Source organism: Bacillus rossius, chromosome 11, assembly GCF_032445375.1.
Source record: "Bacillus rossius redtenbacheri isolate Brsri chromosome 11, Brsri_v3, whole genome shotgun sequence".
In the NCBI taxonomy this organism is placed as follows: domain Eukaryota; kingdom Metazoa; phylum Arthropoda; class Insecta; order Phasmatodea; family Bacillidae; genus Bacillus; species Bacillus rossius.
In genome coordinates, this window is record NC_086338.1 from 50,153,635 (window position 1) to 50,170,872 (window position 17,238).

At 40.3% G+C, this 17,238-nt stretch overlaps 1 protein-coding gene across 2 annotated transcripts in view; it reads left to right on the top strand.

Annotated features, from left to right (window-relative positions):
* Nucleotides 1-340: 340 nt before the first annotated feature.
* Nucleotides 341-17,238, top strand: part of LOC134536950 (uncharacterized) — a 56,040-nt gene continuing 39,142 nt past the window's right edge. For both annotated transcript variants that reach the window (XM_063377060.1, XM_063377061.1), the window contains exon 1: nt 341-470. The gene's annotated coding sequence lies outside the window, so the exon portion shown is untranslated. The remainder of the gene's footprint in view (nt 471-17,238) is intronic.

Sequence of the window (17,238 nt, forward strand, 5' to 3'; positions counted from 1 at the left end):
AATCATTAAAGTGAAGAGGATGTACATATACCTCAGGTATACTTTGAAACCCAACGAATCTGGGAAATAATAGCAGATAAGCGTCGAGCTATCGAAAGCTCTGCACGTATGTTCTTTGCCACTTGTAGATCACCGCACGGCGTTCAAGGCTGAAGGAGGGGAAGGGGAAGGGGGAGGGGGTGAAAGGACTTCCCGCATGAGCACAGCCGTACAACTCAAGCCGGGCCAACCAGGCGCGAGAGTTCGTTTCCAAACAAAAACGCGGTTGGGTGGGGGGGAAGCGAAGGGTAGGGAAGGAAAAAAAAATGTTTTTGGGCGTCAGCTAAAAGCCGCGTCGAAAGTAGAGGGTGGCTACCTGGGACTATTGAGTCGATCCGACGTCATTCCCGTGTTGTGTTCCGCGGCGCGAAGATGGTCTGATAGCTGCGGGAGCTCCGAGCGACAACAAGACAGACTTCAGACCACGCGAGGTGAGTGGATCCCACATGTGCGAGGGGGGGTGTTGCGGTGTTTGCATCCACGTCTCCACAAATTAAAATATCTAGCCGACAAAACAAACCCCATCGAATTCTGCGTCAAGTCGTTCAGATTCTAATAATTAGAGACCTGAAAAATTCGCGCGGATTCATTTCGCGATGGGATAGAGTCCAAATACTTTTGACATTTATTTCGCTTCAGTGATTGGGCCACAGTTTATCTGAAGGACTCTGGGCCAATGAAAAATCTTTTAACAGAAGAATTAGCGAATCACGATCATTCCAGTCAACAGGTGTTACGAGTCAGTAAAAAAATCAGCAGATGTAATTTGCACGAGTGCGTAGAGGATCATGGAGTCTATCCTTTAGGGATTTGAAATCGCGAATTTTACAGGTCTCTACATATAATGTTTTTATTTGTATTTATATATATTCCCGTCATTCATGTACGACGCGTAAGACCGTAAAAAAAAAAAAAAAACGCGGATTCATTTCGCTATAGGCTGAAATTCAATTACACACACACACCTTTGAGTTGCTTTAGCTGTTGGCTATGGGTAGGGACACCTGTATTTCGCGAATACATTTCGTGTCTAGGTACATCGCAAAACACCGTAGTTTTTTTCTTGTAGTTATTGGCTGTGGTCGGCGAGAGGTGTTTTCCCGCACTTGACGGGGCCAATGGGAATGTATATACCGTACTGCTGCACGCACACGATTCGCCATTACTCTAAGAAAAAGCTACATTGTTTTGTGACATACCTTGAAACGAAATGTATTCGCGAAATACAGGTGTCCCTAGCTATGGGCCGATGAGAAACCCTCAACAACAGAAGTATAGAACTCACAGGCAACCCATCAGTTGAGACGGCTAACCAACCAACTGACGTGTTTTTTTCCCCCGAGCATACAGAGAGGACTGTGTGGTCTACCTTTTGAAGTCCCGCGAATATGCGAATTTGTCCCAGTCCCATAACGTTCCCTGTCCTCTCGTACGTCAATCAGCTCGGGAAAAACTGCTGTAGGAAGTGAAGAGTTTCGTGATTTCAGTGACCTGCTTGTTGGACCCAGCAATTCTCTGGCAGGCACAACCCTTTCCTCGGCTGGGCGACTCCAGCATTTCATTACTTGGGTGTCCGGAACTGACTCAGATACTTGAGAGGCGTGGTTATATAAATAGGGACCGGAAAAATTCGCTGTTTCAATAGCCTTCAGGATAGACTGCACATTCCCCTGTACACTTAAGCAAATAACGCCAGTTCATGGCTGCTGACTTGTGAGTCGTCTCAGCTGGTTTGCCTGAGATTCGATCCTTCTTTGGTTGGAGATTTATAATTGGTCGAGATTCGTACAGATGAACAGTAAGCCAATAGCAAAATCATCTAAAAGGTATATGTATTTGACTTCTAGCCTATCGCCAAATGAATCCGCGAATTATTCCGGTCTCTATATATAAAGTAAGGACCAATGCTGTAGCAGTAGGTACAAGTGTTTTTTTTTTTTTTTTGTTTAAGCTGTCGCCGAAAATGATTCGCGAAATTTTCCGTCATCGTAGGGGCAGTATATCTGAAAGCTTGCTGAACTACGAAACCAAACCACTCTTGAATAAGGACAAGATGAAACCTTTTAATTTAAAATATATATTATAATTTAGTTTTACTATAATTTGTTGTTCTTGTTAAAATAATAATTCTCACCAAGCTTTCAGTTATTCTGCGCTTACCATACGTACGGCCATCTTTAGAGACTGGAACAATTCGCTATGTTCAATGACATCCAGGATAGACTCCACAGTCCTACGCCTACTCGTTGGCTGCTGACTTGTGAGAAGTCTCACTTGGCTAGCCTGTGATTCGAGGCTTCTTTGGTTCATTATTCCTCGTTGGCTCGTAGTCTTGATAAACAGTGAGCCATTGGAAGAAGTAGCAAAAAGGTAAAGCTATGTACAGGTATTTGAATTATACCATGTAAACGTAATGAATAGAATAAGTGAATATTTCTGGTGTCCAGATAGATATCGAAAAAAAAAAAAAAAACTCCCCGGATTCATTTTGCGATTAGCTAAAATTAACAACCATAAAAAAAAAAAAACATACACACTCATATCTTTAAGTTGCGTTTGTTATTGGTTTACTGTTCATCTGGACGACTCTGGGCCAGTGAGAAATCCTCAACCAAAGAAGTATCGAATCACTGTTGAGACGACTCACGAGTCAGCAGCCAATGAACTGGCGTTATTTTTCTGAGCATAGAGAGGAATATGCAAGTCTACCTGGAAGATCATCGAAACCGTTAGTTCTTACAGTCTTTATGTCAGTAACTATCTACCGTAAGAATTGCATGGACGTATACGGTTTCTGCGTTTTAAATCACCTGTAATTATTGCAAATTATTTTCCGTTACATAATTTCCCCCCCCCCCCCTTTTCCATTTAGATACATTGGCAGCTAAAATAAAGGCGTTTCGGTATCGCCAGGAAACACCCCGTTTTAAATTTATTGTAAAGTAGAAACAAATTTTAGCAGCATACTTAAAAAAAAAAAGTACGGAGAGTGGACGACATTCCTATCCGATATCCGGTCGATTCTTCATGCACAAAGGACATCTGAACATGTGTGTGTGTATTGTTTTTTCCCCCCTTCTTTGTGTTACGATGCCATGATTGTCACTGTGATTATCGCTAACGTGTGCTTCGCCGCCTGAAAATAATCAAACAATAATTGTGTATACTTTTTCTTCTAGAGAGGACATTTTCTGGCTTTTTTTTTAATCCCAAGTAAACACTGTATAACGCAGGTGTGGAGTAACGAATACTAGAGACCTGCAAAATTCGCAGATTCATTCGGTGATAGGCTAGAATTCAAACACATATACCTCTTAGATAATTTTTCTAATGGCTTACTGTTCATCTGGACGAATCTCAACCAGTTATAAACCCTCAACCAAAGAAGGATAGAATCACAGACAAACCAGCTGAGACGGACTTACAAGTCGGCAGCCAATGAACTTGCGTTATTTGCCAGAGTGTACAGGGGTATGTGCAGTCTATCCTGAGGGCCATCGAAACCGCGAATTTTGCAGGTCTCTACGAATAACATTTGCCCTGAGTATGTCCACATCACTACGTAGTTACAACGCTAACGCATTCTGGCATCACATTTTAAAAGGATAAAGAAAAAAAATATACATTAAAGAATTTTATAAATATAAATTCAACTACTCGTTTCACTGTTAGAAATTTTCACCTTAAATTTACGAAGTACGCTGATTACAAATTATCCTGGGATCTTTGTAATTTACCGTTATATTAATAAATTTGCTAAGTTCACTTATTTTGAGAATGAATCCAAAATATTAATATTGGTATATTATGAAAACTCGTGGATTCATTTCGCGATGTGCTAATATTCAGCTAATTATATTCTTTGTTCTGATTCTGGTTCTGCTTTTTGTTTACTGTTGGTCTGGAGGACTCTTGGCCGAATAGACAACCAGCAATCAAAGAAGTATCCAATCACAATTCACCCAGTTGAGACGCCTCATAAGTCAGCGGCCAATGAACAGGCGAAGTTTGTTCAATTATGCAGAGGATCGTGGAGTCTATCCTGGAGGTCATTCAACACGTGAATTCTTCAAGTCCCTATAAATAACTTGCCAAAACTGCTGCAAAACACTCTTATTTCTTCTACATGTGTTTTTTTACCCTAAAAAAATCGGTAGTCAAAATTCCGTGTAGTTTCTACGAAGATCCAGTTACCTGGAATTACCAAGAACTATTCGTTTCGATTAGTTGAATTCTTCGTTAAAATGTCTGTACATTTACTGTGATTTCTTACATTGTGGTTGCATCTTCTACAAGTCGGCCACGTGAAATTTGGCAGCGCCAAAACAGAATGAGACCCACTGCAATGGGCCAGAGACCGAAATAAAGGGAAAAGAGGTGTTATGGGTAGAGACATGCAAAATTCGCGGTTTCGATGGCCTTCAGGATAGACTGCACATACCCCTGTACACTCGGGCAAATAACGCAAGTTCATTGGCTGCCGACTTGTAAGTCGTCTCAGCTGGTTTGTCTGTGATTCGATCCTTCTTTGGTTGAGGATTTATAACTGGTTGGGATTCGTCCAGATTAACAGTAAGCCAATAGCAAAATTATCTTAGAGGTATATGTGTTTGAATTCTAGCCTATCACCGAATGAATCCGCGAATTTTGCAGTTCTCTAGTTATGGGGGATCACCCCTTACTGTCGAGGGTAACTGCGAAACGGGGATGATAGTAGTAGTAATAGTAAAGCCAAAACTATGTTTTAAGGAACATTGCGAATATTCCGCTTGGTGAGATGACTTATGTTGGTTTAACCCCCCCCCCCCCCCCAACCAGGCTCAAAATTCAGGGTTGCAGACCCATGCAGGCCTATCCGGGAATGTTACAGACATGTAGAGACCGGAAAAATTTCGCGAGTTCTTGTCGCGATAGGCTAGGCTGCGAACTCATTCACTTTCATGCCGCCTCAGTGACTGGACTCTTTGCCAGTGCAACAACAAAATGGGCATCGAATCACGAGCATCCCAGCGAACAGTTTTCACGAGTCGGTAGCCAATGAGCTGGCGGTATTTGCTCGAGCACACAGAGGATCGTGATTTTCCAGCGAAAACAGCACTCTGTCTCAATATTATGAGCAGGGCCATGAAAATTTCGCGAAAAGATCCCGAGAGTAGCTGGAAGTTAAAACACTGTAGCATCGTCTGTGTTTCGTGATTGGGTGAGTTCCTTTGAGGTGCATGTCGATTGTTACAACAACCAATCACATTAATTCAGTGTGGAAGCAAACTCGTTCTTAGTGGCTCGTGCAAACAAGGCAACGACTTCTCTCGCAGACGGCCGCCAATCACAAGGAAGAAACCGCTGGTGTGGGTATACCTTGTTGCAGTCTAGTATGCGTTCAGATTTTTTTCGCGAAAATTTCCTGCCCCTAATTATGAGTTATGACTAGAGACCCGACAAATTCGCGGGTTCAATGACCTCCAGGATAGACTCCAATATCCAGTACACACTCTCGGGCAAATGCCAACTGTTAATTGGCTGCTGACTTGTGAGTCGTCTCGACTGGGTGGCCTGTGATTCGACACTTCTATGAGTGAGGGTCTCTAATTGGCCCTCAGTCCTCCAGATTAACAGAGGACCAATGCCAGAAGCAGCACTAAGGTATAATTATTTGAATTTTAGCATAACACGAAATGAACCCGCGAATTTTACGGGTCTCTAGTTATGACCATCGTCTACGAATTTTCGTTTTCCTGGTAACTCGCGGTAAATATGACGTTACATTAATGCTCGGGGAAAAAAAAAATCTTTAACCATTTTTATACACGTCTGTTGGTGTTTAACTCACAATATATAGGACTCAGCTGGAATAGGATTTATTAACGGACAAAATATGACGTTTGGAGGGCGAGAGAAAGAAAATAAAATTTCAAAAATCTGGACGCCGAATAGTGTTCGGGAAGCGAATGAATTCCTGCCGTGCGCGCACAATGGCGAGGGCAGAGACAATGCTTGAGCGTTGGACACGTGGCCTTCGCGTGCTCTGCAACTCTGCAGCCAGATTCGCAGATTTCTGGAAAAAATAACCGCCCACGCGTCTGGAAGCCCCCGTCCGGCGGTCGCCGGGCAGCCGCGTGGTCTCCGAGGCGAACGCCGTCGATACTCTCGATAACTCGAAGTTCCATATCGATAGTTTGATCACGCACTACCTCACCGCACACTCGTTTTTGAGAGACAGGCGCTATTTTGAAACTAACTGATGGTCACAAACATATATAAATTAAAATGTCTTGCAACAATTTTTGAAGTGAAACTTCTTTGGGAGCGATGGGAGTAAAATTTCAAACCTTGAAATTTATCGACGTTTTCGTGAAACATTGTTGCGAGACTTTTTTTTCTTCCCTAACCTAACTAAAACTAAGTGTGTTTAGAAGGGTTCCGGGTTAGGGAGAGACTCGTAAGTGCGTCTCAGGCCGAAGCACCAGTGGCGGATCCAGGATTTTGGTTTGGGAGGGGCTTGACCCAGATGAGGCTAGGCTTTATCAAGGCAAACACTAAAACAATAGTGGACCCAGATGCTTTTGAAGGGGGCTTGAGCCCCTTAGCCCCCCCTCTGGATCCGCTACTGCGAAGCACATACGCTATAATCATGCAGGAGAGGTAACATGCATCATGTGCTAGGAGGGGGATTGGCTGTTATTTGAAGTGAGTAAAATTTGGCTGATTCAAGTTTATTAATTATTTATATTTTAATAAAATTTCTAATAAATACACAAAAATTAGGATACTTAAATATTTGAAGGAAAAAAAAATTTAAAAAAAAAATGAAAACCGAAAATCCCCACGCTGTTTTATCTTGTTATTAAATTATGTAAATGGTTTTGCGGTGTAACACTAAGTAATATTTTTCATATAGTGAGTATAAAATCTATCGAAGTTGATTTACTTTTTAAAACGTGTATAAATTATAGTTAAAATTGTTTTCATGCTAAAGATGGGGTCCTGAAAATCTTAATATAACATTTTATGATGTGATTATTCAACAGTAGTAACATTTATTGTTAATTAATCATTATTTATTGATCAGTAATGATTGATATCCTGAACAGTTATTTAGAAATAATATATATATTTTTTAAATTCATATTTATTTATAAAATTAGCTTCTTTCTCTCTTTTTCTTTTTCTATCGTTTTACCCCCAGCGATATACTTACAAGTCGAAGTTTGAATTTCAAATAGTTTCACTTCTATCGCTTGTACTGAGTTACACACGGTCTTTTAGGTAGATTTAGAAGTACTACCTATTGTAGACGTTACCATTGCGCGACTTCCGGAAAATTTATACCTGGCTGTATATTATATAATTTTTCGTTTCATGGTCCATATACCCAAAACCACATATATATATATATATATATATATATATATATATATATATATAACTTTTATGGATACTATAACTTTCGTAATTTTTCACAAATCACCACTTACAAACGGATACATAAAATGTAGTAATGGAAAATCTCGGTCGAATTCAAAATATCCGACCAAAGGGGTAGAAATGGGGAAGGTTTTTTTTTTTTTTGAAAAATAGAAATATTGCTATAGCTCAAATAATATGAATAACACATCAATTTTAACGTATGATAACTCGTATAGGAGAAATACCGAAAACTTGTGTCTAAATAATTTTTTTTATACGACCAATCATAACTGCGAGAGCTGGATAATACAAGGGTTGGAGGACAAAAATTTCATATCTCCCTTCGTAGGCACACCACCGAATCCAATGAAATTGTATGTAAATCTTATAATATTTATCTAAACTTTTGTCTGAAACAATTTTTGATAAAATCAACTGCTAAGACATAACTACAAGGGTTGGAAAATCAACATAACTTTAAAGGGGTGAAAAAAAACAAGGGTTGGAGAACAAAAAAAATTCATTACTCCCTTCGTAGGCACGCCATCAAATCCGTTTAAAATGTCTGTACATTTTATAATATGTATCTAAATTTTCTGGCTGAAACAATTTTTGGTAAGATGTACTGCTGCAAGGAGTTGAAAAACACAGGGGTAGAATTTAAAAACAAAATTCCATACCATGTACACTATTAAATCCGTTATAACTTTTTGTAAAACAATAAATTACCATCCATAACTTTCGTCTGAAATTTATTTTTATATGACCTACCAATACTGCAAGGGGTGGAATAAACAGGGAGTTGAATGACAAAAAAATTCATAACTCCCTTAGTAGGCACACCATGAAATCAGTTTGAATTGTATTTAAATCTTAACATTTTATCTAAAACATTTGTCTGAAACAATTTTTGATAATACAAACCACTAGATATAGCAAGGATTTGAAAAATCCTGAGGCTGGAATAAGAAAATAAAGAAAACTTCCCTATAATGTACATTATCAAATCCATTTTTTATTTATTTTTAACTTTCTGAATATTGGCTAAAACATTTGTTAAAATACATTTTTTAGAAACCAATCATTTCAACAAGGGGTGGAAATAAGGGTAATAGTAAAACATAATTAATTTTTTAAATGCATATACTACAAATACGTTATAATTTATTGTATGAATCTTAAACTTAAAGTTCAAATTAATAATTACCATAAACAGGGGTTGAAATAAAAAAAATATATAAAAAATTCTTAGAATCAAATTTATTCGAATTTATTTTGAAGCAACTTAATACTATCTTAGACCTTGGCCCAAAGCAAATTTTTATTTGAACAAATTATTAGTGCAAAGAATGAAAAAAAAAAAAAAAGTTTGAAGGTAAAAAAAATTGATTAGCTACCTTAGTTGGCATAAAAATAAATTATTTCTAAGATCTAAGATATTCAATGCTGGATGCATTGAGTTAAAAATATTCATAACATTTCCACTGCATGGAAATTGAGAAAATGATTAATCGATACTTTTTTCAATATTTTAGAACATAAAGATATTATTTATAACAAGTTCTTAAAATGTTCCAGATGTTTATAAATATTTCCAGAAGAAATAGTTGTTCATGAATCTACCTACGCCTGTACGCTGTAGCGAAAGGTATTTTTTTTTTAAATGTTGTATTATTAGGGCCATGATTATTTCGCGGATTTATATGGTAGCAAAGTAGACTGGAAGCACATATACATTGTTACGAACACAGACAGGACCGCGACGCGCTCCAGGTTCGGAGCGGGCTGGCGGCCCCGCACGGCCACTGACGTCACGCGCCGTCCATTGACGCAAGGCATGCCACGCGTGCCTGGCCGGATTACAAGGGTCCTCGCTACCCACTCCCCTCCGCTAACCGCGCATCATCCCGCCTCGGGCTATTGTCACGTTTAGCGGCCTGGCAATTCTGGCTTACAGAGGTCGCCGCGAGGAGTGGCGTGAATAAGCGTCGCTGTTCTGGGTGTTTCGGGCGTCGGGTCGGCCCCGGGATGACGCGACGCGTCGTAGCCTCTCTCGTCCTTTCGAGAAGGACGCCACGGGTATATAAGCGACGACGCCGGCCTCCGCGGGAGTTCCGAGAGTTCCGAGAGTTCCGCGAGTGAAGGGAAGTGCGACATCGGAGAAGAGGATGAGAGACCCCACTCGAGAGTGGCGCGACGCGGAGCGACGGGATCGAGAGAGTGCGACTGAGTGGCGTGAGACTGTGTGTGTGGACAGGCGCGAGGTAAGGGGCGATCCACTGTCGAGCCTAGCTCCAGTGAGGAGTGCGAACTGCGGAACTTGACAGACATTGAGAAACTTACGAAGAAACATTTTTAAATGCAAGTGATTGGTGATCAGACATTTTTTAAGTACAGTTACTTATTAGTAGAGACCTGAAAAATTCGCGGGTTCATTGACCTCTAGGATAGACTCCGCACAGTCCTTTAAATACTCGCGGAAATGACACCTGTTCATTGGCTACTGACGCGTGAGACGTCTCAACTAGGCTGTCCGTAATTCGGCACTTTCTTGGTTTAGTGTTTCCCATTGGCTCACAGTTCCCCGGATAAAATGTGGGCCAATCGCAGATGTGGTACGAAGGTATAGTTGTTTTGATGCTAGCCAATCGCGAAATGAATCCGCAAATTTTGCATGTCTCTACTTATTAGTAATGTAAATATTAGTAATTAACAAAATTGTAATAAAACTTAATTGGGCTATCCCTTACGAACCCAGTTCCCCCACATAATACTCGTAACATTATATCTGCTTCACGCCGATGATTGGACTACAGTGCTCTTGACAACCTCGAGCCAGTTATAAACGAGGAGGAGAAGTGGTTACACAATCACGAGTAGCCCACTAAAGGACGTAACTTTTTTTATTGACCAATGAGCACTCTAAAAGTGCTTTATCATAAAGAGGCAAGTTTATTCCAGCCTAGAGTGGAATGAAACCGGGAAATAATCTTGAGCCTACGAATTATGATGTTGAGTGATGCATTATATGTAGGGACAGGAAAAATTCGCGAATTCAATGACCTACAGGATAGACTCCAAGATCCTCTATGCATTCGGACAAATTACATCTGCTCATTGGCCACTGACTCGAAACAACTATTAACTTTGAGGATTATTCATTGGCTCTGATCCCTCCAGACAGCCTGTGGTCCAATCACTGAAGCAGCAAAAAGTTAAGCACATTTGGATTCTAGCCTATCGCGAAATGAAACCGTGAGTTTTTCCGGTTCCTAATTATATGGCATGTGATGAAACGTAAAATAATTCTCTTAATTTATAAAAAAAACCTAGTAAAATTACCATAAAACAAACCAGAATATCAAAAAAAATATATAATATTTGTTTCAATAGTTCTGTGAGAGTATCATTTGTTCACAACAATGTCTGCTGACATCTTAGTATACGTATGCAAACAAACGTAATGCTAATAAACGACAGTACACCCAATAATATTCCATTGTTAAATTATTTTTTTAAGCTGGCTATCACTATGCTTCGCTACGGCAGTCTGCAGGCAGAACAATCTCGCGCTGCTCATTATGCATGCCCCTCCTCGCGGATACGTCACTGCGCGCCGCGAATGAAAAATAAACAGAATGGAAAATTTTTAAAATCAACTATTTAAATAAAATAAAAAAGTTCGGAACTACACTGTTAAAATTTTTCGTCTTTTATTTACGAAGAACGCTGGTTAAAAATTATCCAGGAATCTCCGTAAATTTACGGCTATTTTTCGTAAATTTACGGACATTGAGTCAGGCAAATTTCGCGGGGAAAAAAAATCTGTACTATTATTGGACTGCAATATTGTATGCCTGCAACAGCGGTTTCTTCCTTGTGATTGGCGGCCGTTGCTTCATTTGACCAGTGTCCATTCATGACGCGTTTGCTTTCGCAATTAATTATTGGGATTGGTGTTCTGGCAGTAGACATGTACCTGAGAAAAAAAAAGAACTGGACCAATCACGAAACACAGGCGATGCTACAGTGTTTTGACTCTCGTCTCGTCTCGAAATCTTTTCGCGTAAAATACATGCCCCAACTCAATTATTATAAAATAATGTCAAATTGGTTTTAAATTTGGGAAGGTTTTTTTGTAGAATCTAGTAATTGCAAGTCTATGCAGGAAGTTTACCACTGTTAAATTTCGATGTGTAACATCTTAACTCTCGGTATACGGCATTTGGTAGGAGTAATTTTTTTGAATGGAACGGAAGTCACATGGAACAGAAATATGTAACCACGGTGCTGCCATCTGTAGCGAACCCATGTTCACAAGGTCAAAGGGAAACTTTATATACTAACGGTTTAATGAAATTTAACAAGATGGGCAGTTTTTTGAATAAAATTCCTTGTCGAAAAAAGGTCCAAAGCCGAGGTTTAGTATTTTTTTCAGGTCTTTTTCGATTTTATCGGAGCCGTTTGATTATATTGTTTAAAATTCCTGTCTACTGATCAGATGCTTCAATAGTCGACGTAGCTGTTCCGGCAACGAATTCTAGCGGCGGGTGCCGAAACTACGTGTGATTCGCGTCCAGAAATGTAGCTGAAAATATGTTTTGCGTATATTTACCACGCTCGCCATTATTTCAAATAATTCTCCGTTAAATTTCGTGTTCGAGTTTCTTATTATTTTTATAAGTGTGTTTTGCAACATGAGAACACATGCATTTGCTTGTTACCGAGGTAAGATGGCGAGTACTAAACACATACGCCATTATATTGTCCTGATGGCGGAACAGCTGTGAGATGTCGCTGACGTAGATAAAATAATTGTTAAGTAGGTCAGCGACAATAATCTGCCAACGTCCTTGTAAGACGAGCGCGGGGTAAAGGAAGTTACGTAGCAGAAGAGGGGGAGGGGAAGAAGGGTGAAGAAAGGGGAGGAGTTTATTCTTGCCGAGTTGTCCAGGTGTGGAAAAAAAAAAGAAAGATTAATTCCGAGAGCGAAACAGCTGATGCGTCGCTAGCAAGAGTCGTCGCGTTGCAGAAGCATCTGTCGCTCCGCCTTGGGACACCTAATCGACTCATTTCGAGTGTCCGAAGCGGGTCGTTACCACAACGCCGAAATACCATAACGCCGAATGTCAAAATTGACCACAACGCCGACAGCTAGAAAACTGCTGTGTACCACAACGCCGAAATAACAACTGAATGCATTTGTGTGTGTTTCTTAAATGTACCTTAATGCCGAAATACCACAACCAAACCTAATCTTACCTAACCTACCCTAACCTAGCGTAATATAACCTAACCTAACTTAACCTAGCCTATCCTATCCTAGCCTAACCTAACCTAGCCTAACCCAACCTAGTCTAACCTCACCTAGTCTAACCTAACCTAGTCTAACCTAACCTAGTCTAACCTAACCTAGTCTAACCTAGTCCAACCTTTGTGGCAGTCCTGCAATGACATTTTCGGCGTTAATGTATTTTGGCGTTGTGGTAATTCGGCGTTGTGGTACACAGCTGTTTTCTAGCTGTCAGCGTTGTGGTCAATTTGGCATTTCGGCGTCCACGCCCGAAGCGCAGGCTACATTCGGGATGGAACGCGAACAGCACGTCAAATAGCACAGTGGCACACGCACTGTACCAAAGCCGAAATGAACAATTATTTTGGACACACAACCACATCGCCAGTTCGCACTGCATGTCGCAGAGAGAACACACGAAGAACGGACAAAGAAAGATGTTACAAACACACACAGAAAACACAAGCCCAAAATCAGCCGAATTTTAAATATGTATAGACAGCACAGAGAATTCCGTGGGAAAGGAATTATAAACAGAACAAAATCACAGCACAGACGAACGCAGTGAGCTGAAGCATTGGCGGATTCAGAAAAGGGGGGGGGGGGGGGTAGGGGGGCATAGCGTCATGTACCCCCCCCCCCCCCCAACCCTGAATAATTTCTGATTTCCTAATCATAGTTTTCCAAAATTACTAAATTATTATTCTACTGCAGTGCTATAAATAATAGGACGTTTTTGAACCAGAAATTAAATGCACACGGCTAAATAAGAACGTCAAAATTATTATTCAACATCCAACCCACTGTTCAATAGAGCAGCAAGATAATTAAGACAATACTGAAATTTCCGTTCGGTATTACAATTAATTATAAATATACTAAAATTTATTAGAAAAATTAATTTGGCCCCTCCTTGAGCCTCATTCTGGATCCGCCCTTGAGCTGAAGACTACCAGATAGTTTCAATAAAAAAAAAATAGTAGCTACAGACAAAACAACAACCTTGGACGATAGCATAGCGACATACGGTTAGGGTACTGGTGTAACATATTCAACACCTTTACCTGGATTTTGTCTCTTGGCATACAGGCCTTAAAGCGCGACTCTTAAGGGCCACACTGACAGGCAACCTCTGCGTGCCAAGCACCGAACTGTCGTGAAATTGCGTCCAATATCCCGGATGGACAAAAATACTTGTTTTATTCTAAAAACGAAGCTAAGTGTGATTTTAAAACTTAAAATTAGAAAATTTGCTGCGCAGTGTTGCCATTCAGGTAGAAGTGAGATCAATTAACATTTGCTCAATTTTTTTTAATTTCAGGAAACGAAACTAAAATGTAAATGTTTGTATTTAATGTTTCCTATCCAACGACGGGGCATAAAGCAGGGTTACAGAAGTGTGGATCGAAGAAAAGTCTGGAGGGAGCTTCATCTAGAAATTTCAGCCATCTTGGATTCCAGAACGTTGAAATTTTCGTTACGGTGGCTATCTTGCATTCTAGAACTTTGTACTCACGTCGGTAACGCGTCTGTATGAGACTTGAAGCGGTGACCCTATAATTTTATGGTGGAATATTTAAGATAAAGCCTTTCTGCACCTCCCTATACTTTTCACAATACTATGCGTAGGATTTTGTTACCTAAACACATTCGTGAAACCACCCGTTTTAGCCATTTTAACTATTCTAGAAGTATGTACACGTTATAGACAAAATCATGTAACGAAACTTGTATAACCAAGTGCAATGGCTCTTAAATGCTATTCGTAATCACAAAACTATCAATAAACGTTGATCGGTTTACAAATGACGCGTCAACATCCGGCTTTCTGCGCGCCTAGCCAGGCGGCCATCTTGCGACTCCTGCCTAGCCAGGCGGCCATCTTGAGGCCTCCGCCTAGCCGTACTTTATGAGGAGCTTCAGTAGAAACCAGCATGCTGTTTGAAAACTGCTGAAGATATCCGAGTGGCGTCTATTTACGAAAAGCATTTAAGAATATGTACCATGATTATTTTCTGTTTCCGTATTTCGTTTTTAAACTTTTTTATTTTTATTTTTTATTTTTAGAAGTGTGAAAATGGCTGAATCTCGTGTTTTCAGAAAACCTGGCACAGATATTCTTGAAAGCACTCGAAGGACTTGCATTACCTTTACTTTCATTTCCCCGTCATAAAATGTTATGGTTACAGCTGGAATCTTACAGTCGCTTTTATGGTCGACGAGAAGATTACTCGCCAGTCCTACGTCTTGCGCATAGAGGCGACACCGCGCCGGAAGCAACCAGTGAGCGTCGCACTCATCATCGACGAGCCATATAACTTGATTGTCAGGGCTGCCGAAGTTAAAAACCCGCGCTTTAAGCCTCTGGTTATTGTTCTCTCTGATATGGTTTCGTCTAGGACAGCCAAGGGCTCCACATTCGATTACGGGCCCTGGTCCCAGGATAGGAGACAAGTCCCAACCCCCCAACCCCCTAACAATTTTACAGTCACGTGCTACATAACAATTGCATGGTTATTTCTTACCTACGCTCTTGTTAGAATGTTATTTAGCCTGAAAATACAGGGTAAAATTATGGTTACTATAATATAAGTCCAAACTAAGCTTTATTCATAAAATTATTTTACTTTAAAATAATTAAAGTGAGTATGTATGTTTATTTCAGCACACACTGAGATAAAAATAAACAGGGCGTGGCACGGGTCCTGGACCCAGGGGTCCACCCAGCCTCACCCTTGTGTGGGGGCCATGCGGACAGCCTACAGTTCACTTGAATTCGCACACACGGTCTCGGTGCTCGGCTGTTCGGTAACGCAGACCTTCGCAAGCAGCGGGACGTCGACCCGGGCCCGAAGGCCGCCAGAAGGGAGTTCGTCGACACGAGTGCGCGGCTAAGTGCCTCCCGCAGCAGGAACACCCGACGGTCGTCGCCTCTTGGGTCAGCACATGACGGGCGCGTCCGAGACACCTGTCACCCTCTCGCCCCGGTGGCCTGGGGGGGGGGGGGGGCGAGGGCTTTGACCCTGCGCAGGAGCAGGGTGTCCACAAGGAAAAAATATTTCGTACCAACTTAGGCGAGAAAAAAGTACTAGATTAGAAAAAAAAGTACTAAATTATAATTTGTTATGGTTTTTAACAATTTAGGAAGTTATTATGACATTGCAATGCTCAAACTTAAATATCACACCACACACACATACATTCCATAGTTTTTTTTTAAAAATAATTACGCTTAATAATAAAACATATTTGAGTTACAATAATATTATTATATTAAAGAAAAATGTACTAGATCTGTACTAAACCACTAATAAAGTTATAAAAGTACTAGATCTAGTACGAAAGTACTAACTGTGGAGACCCTGCGCAGGAGTGGCCGACCTCCGAGCGCCGGAGGCCAATACTGCGGGAATCATTCTTTTCACAGACGAGAGAACCAAACGTCCGATCGTGCATCTTCGTTTTTTTTTTTTTTTTTTTTTTTTGGTTCATTGTAAATAAATATGGCGGTGTGGATAAAAGGATACTAATGGTCAATTATGTTGGGTTAGCTACATTAAAAATACTTTAAAACATTGTGGACGGTTGATTTGGTTAGGATAGCTACATTAAAGATACTGTGAAATCATGTAAACTTCGGGGAACTTCGGGTGTGGCTCTCTCGTCTGTAAAATGAAGGCTTCCCTTTCGTATCGACCACTGTCTGTCAACTCAAGCTGAAGCTAGCGGCGACCCTGCGAACTAACGGCGCTAGTAGTTGTTCAGCCCATTGTTAAAATGGTAATATTATTTTTTTTAAAAATGTCCCATTAGATTTAAACTTCCGTTACAGTTTAGTACTTTTCAATTTACTTGGGAGCTTTGTAGAGATTCAATGCATAGCAGTAACTTTTAAGTTTGCCGCAATTGTCAGTTAAAAGTTGGAAAGTTGAGAATGCGGAACAAAAAAAAAAAAAAAAAATTGGGATCTCCCATAAGAAAGCATGTTTGAATGTTAATTTCGTATTTAAATAGTTTATCATGCATTTAAATCTTAAAGCGTCATTCTTTCAAATGGGATTTACACTCTATTTTCCTGGTATTTTGTCTCGAAATTTTTCTTTTAACCAGGTCTTTAGGTAGGTATAAAAAAGGTTTGGGGGGTGGGGGGTGGGGGGAGACTTGAAGGTTTTAAGCCGTAAATGTCATTACAACCAGGCACAATACACTCACAACTTAAACTTAACTGACAAATACGGACACATTTTAAGTTATTGGTACAGATTAGGCATTTACCAAGCACCAAAAAGAATGAAAAAAAAAATAGTAATCAGAGAAAAACTGTCAAAAATTGTGATGGAATTACGAATAATATCACATTGTATACGAAACTCCCATTTAACACAATCTTAATGATGGGTTCAACTACTACTAGCGCCTTTAGTTCACGGGCCGCCACGAGCTTCACTAAGCCTCCTATACTCGCCAAGGCAAAGATAGGAATTTCGTGAATGGAACGG